The sequence below is a fragment of the Trachemys scripta genome, chromosome 8 (genome assembly GCF_013100865.1).
Source record: "Trachemys scripta elegans isolate TJP31775 chromosome 8, CAS_Tse_1.0, whole genome shotgun sequence".
Lineage (NCBI taxonomy): Eukaryota > Metazoa > Chordata > Testudines > Emydidae > Trachemys > Trachemys scripta.
Genome location: NC_048305.1, coordinates 72,373,830 through 72,384,220, shown reverse-complemented (window position 1 = coordinate 72,384,220; position 10,391 = coordinate 72,373,830). Strand labels below are relative to the sequence as shown.

Genomic DNA, 10,391 nt, shown 5'->3' with positions numbered 1-10,391 from the left:
TCAGCATTTCTCAATAACGGCTCAGCACTTTGCAGGATCAGACTTCTAAATCAGGGTAGCATTTGATTGTTTTTATGGATTTACTCCTAAAGCCAGTTATGTTTACAAAAGAAGCCCTAATCCTTCAAAGAATTACACACCAGTAACTTTAGACACACAATAGCCCTATTGACTGCTCATATGTGTAAAGTTACTCACAGGCAAGTCTTTACAGGATTAAGACATTTACAGAACAGATTAAACTTTCAGTGGTCAGGATTCACATGTAAAACTAGTGAAATAAATGCTGTAAATCTTGTTAAAAACCTTTGGAACTAGGACCCTCTCCTGCCCACAATGAAGTCAGTTGGTGTTATGCCATTGACTTGAATGGGAGAATTGGGCCCTGAATGCTTTAGCTGTATACATGAGTAATCATGTTCCCACAAGAAGTCCCACTGAAGCCAAATGTTCACAGAATCAGGCCCTTTGAATGCACAGCTTATTCTTATTGATGTGTTGCTTGGAAGTCAAGCCTAGCTGATTTTTATGAGTTTGGATGTAAATGTGTGTGTCAGATCCCAAGAGTTACTACTGAAACTCAAAGGTTCTTTCTTTAAGAAGGCTGTTGGAAAATGTAATTCTAGCAGCCTTTATGCTATTGAGCATTTAAACAACATTTTCCAACTAATTTTGATGACCACACCTAATATTTCTCTGATCAGACCTTATATTTCAGCTGTTAGTAAGCACATAACATAGCAATCCCCTAAAGATTTTAGAGGGAAAAAAATCTACAATCATCAAAATGTTAATTTAGACAATGACAAAGAGTACATGCATTAAAAATGCATCAGCCCTATCATTAAGGTATTATTCAGCAGAAACAGCTAATCGTATTAAAGAGAAAGTAGCTATAAGAAACAAAGTACAACAAGATGTTTTGCTAAGCTTATATTTATGGATAAAACTAAGTCCAATCTTTACTGCACAAGATACTCAACCAAAACAAAAAAGCAAACAAAATCACATCCTTTGTGTGATGAAAGGGGAACTCATGATAATACTCTAAGTCATGACTCAAGGGAAAATGTCAACTAAAAGCTTAGATCAGAGGAAGGTTTATAATACAAACCTGGCGTTTCAATTGCTGTTCTTGCAGCAATTATGAACATAGGTGTGTGACAGTGCTAAAACTGACTATCATTTAGCAACTGATCTTCTTAGCTTTTTGCGTGACTTTTTAAAGTGCAATTTCACGTTATTTCTGCAGCCGCGGAACATAGGAAACTACAAATAAAAACTCTGCTTTCAAGTGGTATTAGAGAACCAAGATGATCACAGTGCTGTTATCAAAAGAAATGTCTAAAGAATAACAGATCTACATATGTCTGTGTCACAATGAGAGCTACAGTGTCTATTGAAGGGTAAAAAAACAACAAAGAGTCTGGTGGCACCTTAAAGACTATCTGTTAGTCTTTAAGGTGCCACCAGACTCTTTGTTGTTTTTGTAGATACAGACTAACACGGCTACCCCCTGATACTATTGAAGGGTAAGAGTCCTTTAGCAGTTTGAAATAATTAAGCAGAACATAGATGGTCTTTCCACTGCTATGCAAGAGAGAGAAATTCTCGAGGAGCCCCACCTTATATGCGCAAATTCATCACCACTAAAATCTTGACTATCATAAAAATAATCATATTAATAACTGAGTATATGTAAGGCTCCATCCTAAAATATTCTATTTCGACACCACACTTCTGTGTTTGCCTTAAAATGGCTTCTAATCTAATTCACTGCGCTCACATTTATACATGGGTAGCATAAAAAAAGTGGCATTATCTATGTGTTTGAAGGGGGAAGGGAAAAACTCTGCGTGGATTATGCCAGGCTCCCCACTATTACCAGTTTAAAAAGAAAAAGAAAAAAAAAAGCCTGTGGATGAGTGCGCCTGCGTGCCTATCTAATGTCTCTGTGTCTACTGTATGTGGGGCGGGGCGGAGAGAGAGTGTGCTGGAAGGTGATGGGTATGAATGCCATGGCTTTGATTTCCAATCTGAGCTCCGCAGTTTAAAGGCTAACCCACCTTCCAGCCAGAACTCTAGCTGTGCTGCTAAGCTATGTTGGCTGGAATAAGTGGGCGGAGTGTTTTGTCCAAACTATGCCCCACCTTTGTTACCTTATAAAAGTGGGAAGTTTAGCCCGGCAGCCTATTTTTTTCACATCAGCCTGCCAGCCCCTAGCATTTCAGTCTATTGTATTCCATACACTTCCTGGGATAAGGCCCCTACATGAACCTTCCCCTTCTGTGTAGCCGACAGGGATTTCTTTGCCTACATTTGATTTGATAGGAAGAGATCAAACTGGCAACCCCAGCTCTGTGGCTGTGATACACTCGGGAGAACGTCAGGGCCACAAATTTTAAACCACAAAGTTAGGGGCTGGGATTCTTGACTGACAAAAGAAGGAAAACGTGAGCTTAAGCAGCCAGGCCATCTGTTTTACTGTCACCTAAAGCATAAATGGTATTGGGAGACGAGGGCTTCAGGATTTAGTTCGGCGCTAGCAGTAAAGAAAGCGCATTTTAGCACCTGGCTGCAGCTGAGTAACGACTGCTTATTGTAACACGGTAACACACGACGGGACATTCAGGCTCAGCCGGTGTCAGCACCACCTGTATCCAGCTGAATAGCACATACAACGTAGTTACTCTACAGATGTAAATCCTGAGCAGGACTGACCAGTGGGGAATGGCAGCCTATGCAAAGTGGTTATTTCCTGAAGCAAAATAGTTAATCCCCAAGATAAATCAGCCAATTGTGATTTAAGATTTTAATTTCCTCCCTCTCTTTCTAAAGCTATTCGCTTTTTGCCGTTACACATTCTTGTTAAAAAAAGAAAAGCTCGTAAACTGGCAAATACATCTGCACAGTTCTAGTGCTGCTCCTGTTGGGAACTTATGTGTGAGTATGGAGAAAGGCTATTGATGTTGATCAAACATTCTAGATCAATCACTACTACAGGGTCCAGCATATTGCGCGGTTCAGTTAAATAGGGTTTGCTGTGATTTCCTTTAGATTTAGGTCTCCCGCCTAGGAATTTTCTGACATTCCCCCAAGAATCCCTTCTAATGAGCCCTTGCTGCAGGTTTTAGCCTGGCCACAGTGCCCGGGTGCGATGGACAATGGACTTCCCTCAGCACCGATCGCAGAAGTATCAAGATGGACAGAACACTTTTCTTTCCTTTCGTGTGTTCTCTCTGAAAAGGGGAGGCAGCTTTCTATTAAAAAAAAAAAAGCAAAGCTAGGCAGTGCCTACTGTGCTGTCGCCATAAAAGGCTCCTTCCAAAAGGTACCTGCCTCCGTTTCCCTACACTGGGCGACATGCATCAAACTCTCGGTTTAGTTCAGAGAAGGTGCTGTGAACAGCTCGAACGCTGCCGACTGGGCTAGAGGCACCATGGCAAGAACAGAGACAGAGTAGCAAGAAAGTTGAGATCGCTGAAGCGTGTCGGCGGGACAAAATCTACTATCGCCTTTTGAACTCAACAAAATACAAACTGTGTAATAACACCCTCCCCCCCCTCCCAAAACCCTGGAAGGAAAACATTGTTTTGCCTTCTTGCGTCTGCGTATTATTTCTTAATATTACATTGCCCCAAAGGGCTCTTGTTCTGGCTGTGGGCGGCGGTTGCAGAAGGCCACAGACCATACCAGCAGTTTGCAGTGTTAAAAAGGGGACCATGGGGATATACTTTGACTTGGAGGCGGATTTGCTAAAAAAATAAGTTTGCCCTGTTCTTGTCAGGAAAGAGTTCTGAGCGAAAGCTGGCAATTTAGGGTGGAGGTTCATTTGCTTAATTAAGGGAAAAGATGAAGTGAGGGAATGAGCAGAAATCAGAAACTACTCTGAGATGGGAAAGTTTTAACTCAACAGCAAATTCCCCGTCCATCGCTGTCTAGCTGTACCTATATGAATGCTCCAGCGGGTGTAACGTCTTTGGGTAGCTGCCCTTTAGATTAACTCCTGTCACTTGAGTTCCCCAGGAATTCATGCGACCTGTAGCGTTCTACTGGAGGCCAGTAGATCTCTTGGGAGTGTTTAGTTGCTCCTCTGCACCCCTTGCATTGAGCACAGCGAAGCGATTAGCATTGACAGAAAAAAAGAAACTGGGGCTCTAGGGCACTCGCTGGGGTGCTAGTTCTGGCCCCATGTTGCTTCTTGCCAAGTCCAGGACTTGACAGCGTTTCCCATGTCTCTGTCTTTAGCAGGCAAGGTGGGGTTTGTCTTCTCTTTGCCCAGCTACTGAGCTGAGCTTCCCTGAATCCGTAGAGGAGGATTAGGGCGAGAATCGTCCCCGGCGGAATGCAGGCAGATGGGTGCGCTGTGCGGTCCCAGACCCCGGGAGAGTGCAGCATGGGGTGGAAGCTGGGTGAGCTCTATTGTGGGGTCTCTTTACACCAGAGGCCAATGCCACGGAGGAGTGAGCCCCCTCGACTGCCAGCATCAGGCCCTATGAAGGAGAATAAAAAACCTGCTTCGGACCCATGTTTGGAATGTTACAATGCACTGGCAGCGTGGGCGGGCGGACTGTGTGTTCTGGGTACTGATGTCCTGAGAATTGAATTTGCACAGGCCAAATAGTGCCTAGGCTGCTTGCTTAGCCCGTGGCTAGTGCCAGACCCACACTGGGAATAAAGGTACCTACGTGTAACCGATCATCAGCAAACAACTGCTTGTGCACGTCCTGGCGCAGCTTTGTCATGCTCTCCCTATGCCGGGTCCTGCACTGCACCAGGGATCGTGTTCGAAGGGAATCAGCGCAAGAGGGCTCCAGGGGTAGAGGACCAGGTAAGTCTCCATCCTGCGTCCCCTGCGCACCCAAACCTCCCACGGAAACCAATGTAATCTCCAGTGGAAGCCAATGGGCAGGATGCCTGCGCAGGAGTCGCGGGATAGGGCCCCCCTCTGAGCGCGTCTAACCGCGTTCAGCCCAGTTCCCAGCCCTCGACACCTGCCCGCCATCATCAGGAGACCAGCCAGGCAGCTCCCTACAGACCCCTTGGCAACAATGCAGCTCAAGCAACGGATTACAAAGCCGATCTCAGGCGATTCCCCTTTGCTCCCCCGGGTTTAGGTCGCGGCAGGTTTTCTCTCCTCTCTGCCTATTCCAGAGCCATCGCCTGACGCTCTACTAAGTGCCCAAACCAGAAAGGTCTCTCAGTATTTCACAGCATTGATGGGGAGGGGGTGGGGGACACATGAGGACAAAGGTCATAGTCACATCCCCCTCCCCCCCCACCGGCTCGGCACTGTCCCAGCCGGACACGGTTTGGGCTCGGCAGCCCCTCCCGCGCACACGCTTTGGGGAAAGAGAAGCCGTGGGGAACTAGCCTAGGATGCAGAAGACTAGACTCATCACCAGAGTCTCCTACCCCTGCCGTGTACATAGCAACCCCTGGGATCACCTAATCACAGACATAGAGAGAGACATAGCAAAGTGCAGGAAAAGATCAAAAAGGGGCTACCTTGGCAACTATAGTAGATTAGGAGCCAGCTGCTGGGCTGGGGGCGGCCGCTGCCTGCCTGCCTGCCGCGGGTACTCTCCTCGACTACGCGTATTCTTAAGCAATAACAACGTAATCCGTATTATCCACCCAAGAATACCCGTCACCGAAGAGAGTCAGAAATCTGCTGAGGCTGCTGCTGCTGCTGCTGCTGGAACTGCTGCACCGGGGCAATAAATCCATAACTATATTTCCCCTACAGAGGAAGGAGAAGGAGAATCCACAGAGTTGCCGAGTGATCCCGTCCCATTATCCAATGGCTGCTGTACTTCCAGTTCTGTAAAGGCAAAAGGGAGAAGCGAGCATTTAATACACACGCCTGCATTCCCTCTGCGGTACTGCTGCCTTATTGGGGCAGACAGACTCTGGTAGACAAGGTGAGAAGGAATTAAATAAATAAAAGTAAGGTTGAATTTACCTGGTGATTTCCTGATTTCTTCCTCTGTGCTTGCCTGGCATCCTATTCCCATCTGTGTGCTCCATCAGTTCTCTCTGGGTGCTTGGAATAGATGTCATTCACAGCAACAGATCCCTGTGAAGGAGATGCACAGTTCAGCAAACAAATATTACAAATCTGTTTGCTTAGGTGGCTTTGGGGGAACTCAGATAAAGAAGCAGCTGCCTGAGAGAATTTCATCTGTGCATTTGGAAATTCATCTTACAAGTCCTGACTTACACTCCCCCACTGCATCATCCAATAAATAAATAAATAAACAAACAAACTAGCTAACTAAATAAAAGCATTAGAGCTCGCTACGATTAGGCACTTCCTTTCAGGCCTGTCTGATGAGCTAACATCTAAGGCGAAAAATACTTCGCAGTATGAAATCATTAAACTTCCTTTCACCCATGTGCCTGGAAAGAGGATGATATCTGGCACCCATTGAATCGACAAGCTGGTTCCGTTTGAATGGGTTAGGCATCATTTTGTAGTATCCTAATGTGTGGTAACACAGTCGCCGTTCTAATATACACTTTACTTGCATTACTGTGCAACTGGCGAGAACACCTCCATAGTGACACCTTATCACCTCTACATTCCTGCAAACATTTTCAAAGGAGAATCGCAAAAAAGTTATTCCCAAATTGTGCCTGAGATTTTGACGGTCAGAGACAGTCGTTCTGTTAATGTTCTCTTATCAACATGACTCTTACCAGGAGGTGGGGGGGGGGGCTTTGTTTCATGATCCTGCTGCGGATACTGTGATAATAAAGGTTTATTGTTCACCTACTAAATAGAAAGGATATCTGAAACGTCATTGCACAATATACTTTGCATTTCAATTAGGAAGTTCCCGATTTTGTTTCATCCAAGCTGTTAATATTAAGAACAGCATCCTTCTAGAAAAGGTGGGGGCTCTGAAACATGGCAATACAGTTAAATTCTGCAAATTGTGTGGGTACTATACACTTCTTCAGTCATGAGTAATTATGCAGCATGCATGGCTCTTACTATCCCGTGTGTTCTGTAACTGACCAGCTTGTTGATCCGATTGCAAATTAAATTAATATAAAATGTTTCCAATTATTCCAGATTCCTTCTTTAACATTACTTCTTGGCTTTCCTGACAGATGCTTCCTATAAACACATGCAAGAGGCTAGCATTTTTTGTGTATTGTTACACAGACCGTTTCCTGAATGAATGAATAAATAAATAAATAATAAAAATGAACATGACTTTGGTAGCTACATGAAAACACAATTTCCATTCACTCGTCTATATTTTAATCTCATTTCGGTGGACTTTCTAATATACCTTGAACACAGGAGGCTCTGAGGTTGCATTTTAAATGGCAGATAGAAAATAAATAATAAGCAAATGATCATTTTCCCTACTGTAACATTTAAAGCTACCTGACAGATTGTTCTGGCATTCGAGCTAAAATAACTGATGTAGCGGGTTTCCTTCAACTTGAACAAAAGCCGTTTGAGAAAGTCAAATGCACCGGTTCATGAAGAAAACATTTCATAGAGTTAAAGCTGGACCAATACTCTTTGAATTCGAATAAAGACACAACTCCACAATAAAGACCCTCGAATAAAGACCCTCGCCTCCACAAATGCATCAATAAATAGACAGACGTCCAAACTTTTTTCGAATATAATTCTTGCACAAGAGAAGACCTGTACAATGGGAATAATGTTATAGTTTCCCTTATGAGATTGCCCCCCTCTCTTTCCTATGCCTTAGCACCCCTCTCCACGAATAAAGATCTCTCCTAAACTTGATCATGCAGCCCCCCGGTTTAACACTCCAGAGCAGTGATTGCCTTGTTCTGCGCCCCCCCCCCACCCTCCCATACAGCACCTACCAAAATGGTTGAACGCATTCAGCACCCGGAGCCAGTGGACAGTTCACTCCTTGGAGGCTCCCGGCAGCGCCAGCAACGCAAGTGAAAGCTCTGAGCACTAAGCAAAGCTTGTGGCTGCTTCACTGGGGCAGCCTGACTTACGAGAACACCATTTCCTACGAGACCACTGCCTCTGGGTGCATATTCAATTCAAACCTCCTTAAACTGTCGGATCTCCCCCACCCCACCCGTACCCCCCCAAGCCAGTACACACACACACACACACACACACACACATACATACCCACTCAACACACCAGGAATAAAAATCCCCTGCCATCACTGGCGTTTTGCTGATCAACTCACACCTTTGCCTCTGCAGATTGTGGATGCCCTTAGCGAAGCTCGCGTCGCTATTAAGTACCTTTGTTCCTGGATTCTTGAAAGCCATGTTTATTCGAACCTCCCTCCCTGCTTCCCCGCCGTAATAACCGGAGGTGTCGGAGCCCCCCAGCCAATGCCCCCTTGAAATATACCAGGAAGGCACCGCTTCAAATATCATTGCGATGACTGGGGGGGAGAGGGCGGAATGGGGGATTTAACAATTAGGCAATCGGGAATAGAGGTTTAAGCCGAGCTAGAGAGCTGCCCCGTTTTGCCAAACAGAGCGAAATTCAGGGGAGGGGGGATATCAATCAATGGGGAGACGCGATGCCTCTCTGTGTGGAATATTATTGTGAATTAGGGGGTCCTCAGGCAGCGGGGAGGGGGAGAAAGGAAAGGTTTCTCCTGGTTAAAAATGCTGCCTCCGTTAAAAATCTCTGAAATTTCGCTCCTCGCCACATACCCAAGTAACTGCCACAAATCCACCTCTATTGAGATGCGCTTACCCTTTAAATCCAGGTTTCAAGCAGAACTCCAACTGTGTGTAAAACCAGGGAGTCATCTGATATGTGTCGGGGAATAGGCTCTGGGCAGCAGAACGCGGCTTTCTCTCCTGGTGCCGGATTACTGTGCCCTGGGAACGAAGCCCGGCGCCTCTGGCTGGCCGTGCCCAGTTGCCTTCACACATCGGCGGCTGCTGGTGCTTTCCGGGTCCCCGGCGATCGCCTTTCAGATGATGTGGGCTTCCAGAAAAGGAGTCGGAGGGAGAGGAGGAAAAAAATCGCCTAATGCAATCAAATCGATCTGATCTACACCATCTGTCGCCTGCCACTACATACAAACGTTAAAATAGGAAAACGGGAGACACTGACAGCTCAAGGTTGGTCTGCAGAGTTCATTTTTAGTAGAGCATAATTGGGTATGGACAGCATACAGTTACCAAAGCTGCTGTTAACCATCCAGTAGTGGATCCCAAACATGCTAATGGTGGATTAATTGAGGAAGACCTGACGTGCAAGCTTCATAGTCTCTTATTCATGACTTCCCAATGGGAAAGGACCAATGCCGCGTGGGACTATGGTAACATACAGTCAAAAAGCTGCTAAGAAAATGGCTCTGTGTTCATAGCACCTCTCTCTGATAACAAACATATGTCGACCAGAGCCGTTTAGCGGGATGGGGGAAATGAAATTTTCTTGACCAGGGTTAGTAATTCCCATCGCTTGCATTTAAAGAAAAGTAAAACACAGCCTGTAAATCTAAAAGGCTTTAACATGTTTGTCTCCGGATTCTCATCTAGAAAAGTAGAACACTCCTGTTCAACTGGGGGATCAAAAAAATCTATTACTTCTTCTTACCGTGATCAAAGTACATCCATAGCAAGTATCTAAAAATGCAGCGATGCTAATTTCATCAGGATTGACGCAAGGTCGTTTTAATGCCAGGAACCTTTTGACTTTTTCCTATGGGAAAGGCTTTTGGGCAAGACATTTCCGATCCTTGAAATTTGACATAATCTTAGTTAAATATGATTTTTGAGGGAGGGCGGAGAGATGGTGTGTGTGAATGTGTTCAGATCTGCAGACACTCTTGCTGCCAAAACTCCGATTTGCTTGCAGTTTCTCGTCTTTCCCGACGTTTTTTTTTAAATATATAGATAGATAGAGCGAGCTGAAGAGAATATACACCCCACCGTTATTTTCTATTCTTGTCTCTAATAAATACATCACTAACAATAAAAAATGTCCCCACTGACCAGAAAAAAACAGATTTTTTTATTATTTTAAACAAAGCAAATACAGTCTGGCATGCATTTCTCTGAGGAAGAATTTTGGAAATAAAAAATAATGCAAATAAGATGATTGCTGTCCACATGCTTAGTGCTGAAATGGCCACATGTGCCCAGACTTATTAGCACTGAATACGGCACTTAGTGATTTTATCCTCATTGTATAGAGTCTACACGTTTCTCCTGTCATCGCTGGATCATCAGGAAGCTCCTGTTCATTTCCACCTTTACCATACAATCAGCAGATAATAAATAAATATGTAAATAAATAATCATCCGAATGTCTGAATGTAAATGTTCCAGTAAACAATTAGTGTTTAGGGTAATTCTGGAGTTAACTGCATGTGTCTTCTGGAAGTTTGTGTTAATCTCTTTAGAA

General features: G+C 44.7%; 1 long non-coding RNA gene across 1 annotated transcript; it reads right to left on the bottom strand.

The window, feature by feature from the left end:
- Positions 1–3,269: 3,269 nt before the first annotated feature.
- On the bottom strand, positions 3,270–9,662 carry LOC117881372. Its single transcript, XR_004646778.1, has 3 exons — positions 8,730–9,662; positions 5,966–6,079; positions 3,270–5,824 (listed from the first exon to the last, which is right to left on the bottom strand). It is a non-coding gene; the product is annotated as an uncharacterized LOC117881372 (long non-coding RNA).
- Positions 9,663–10,391: the final 729 nt, after the last annotated feature.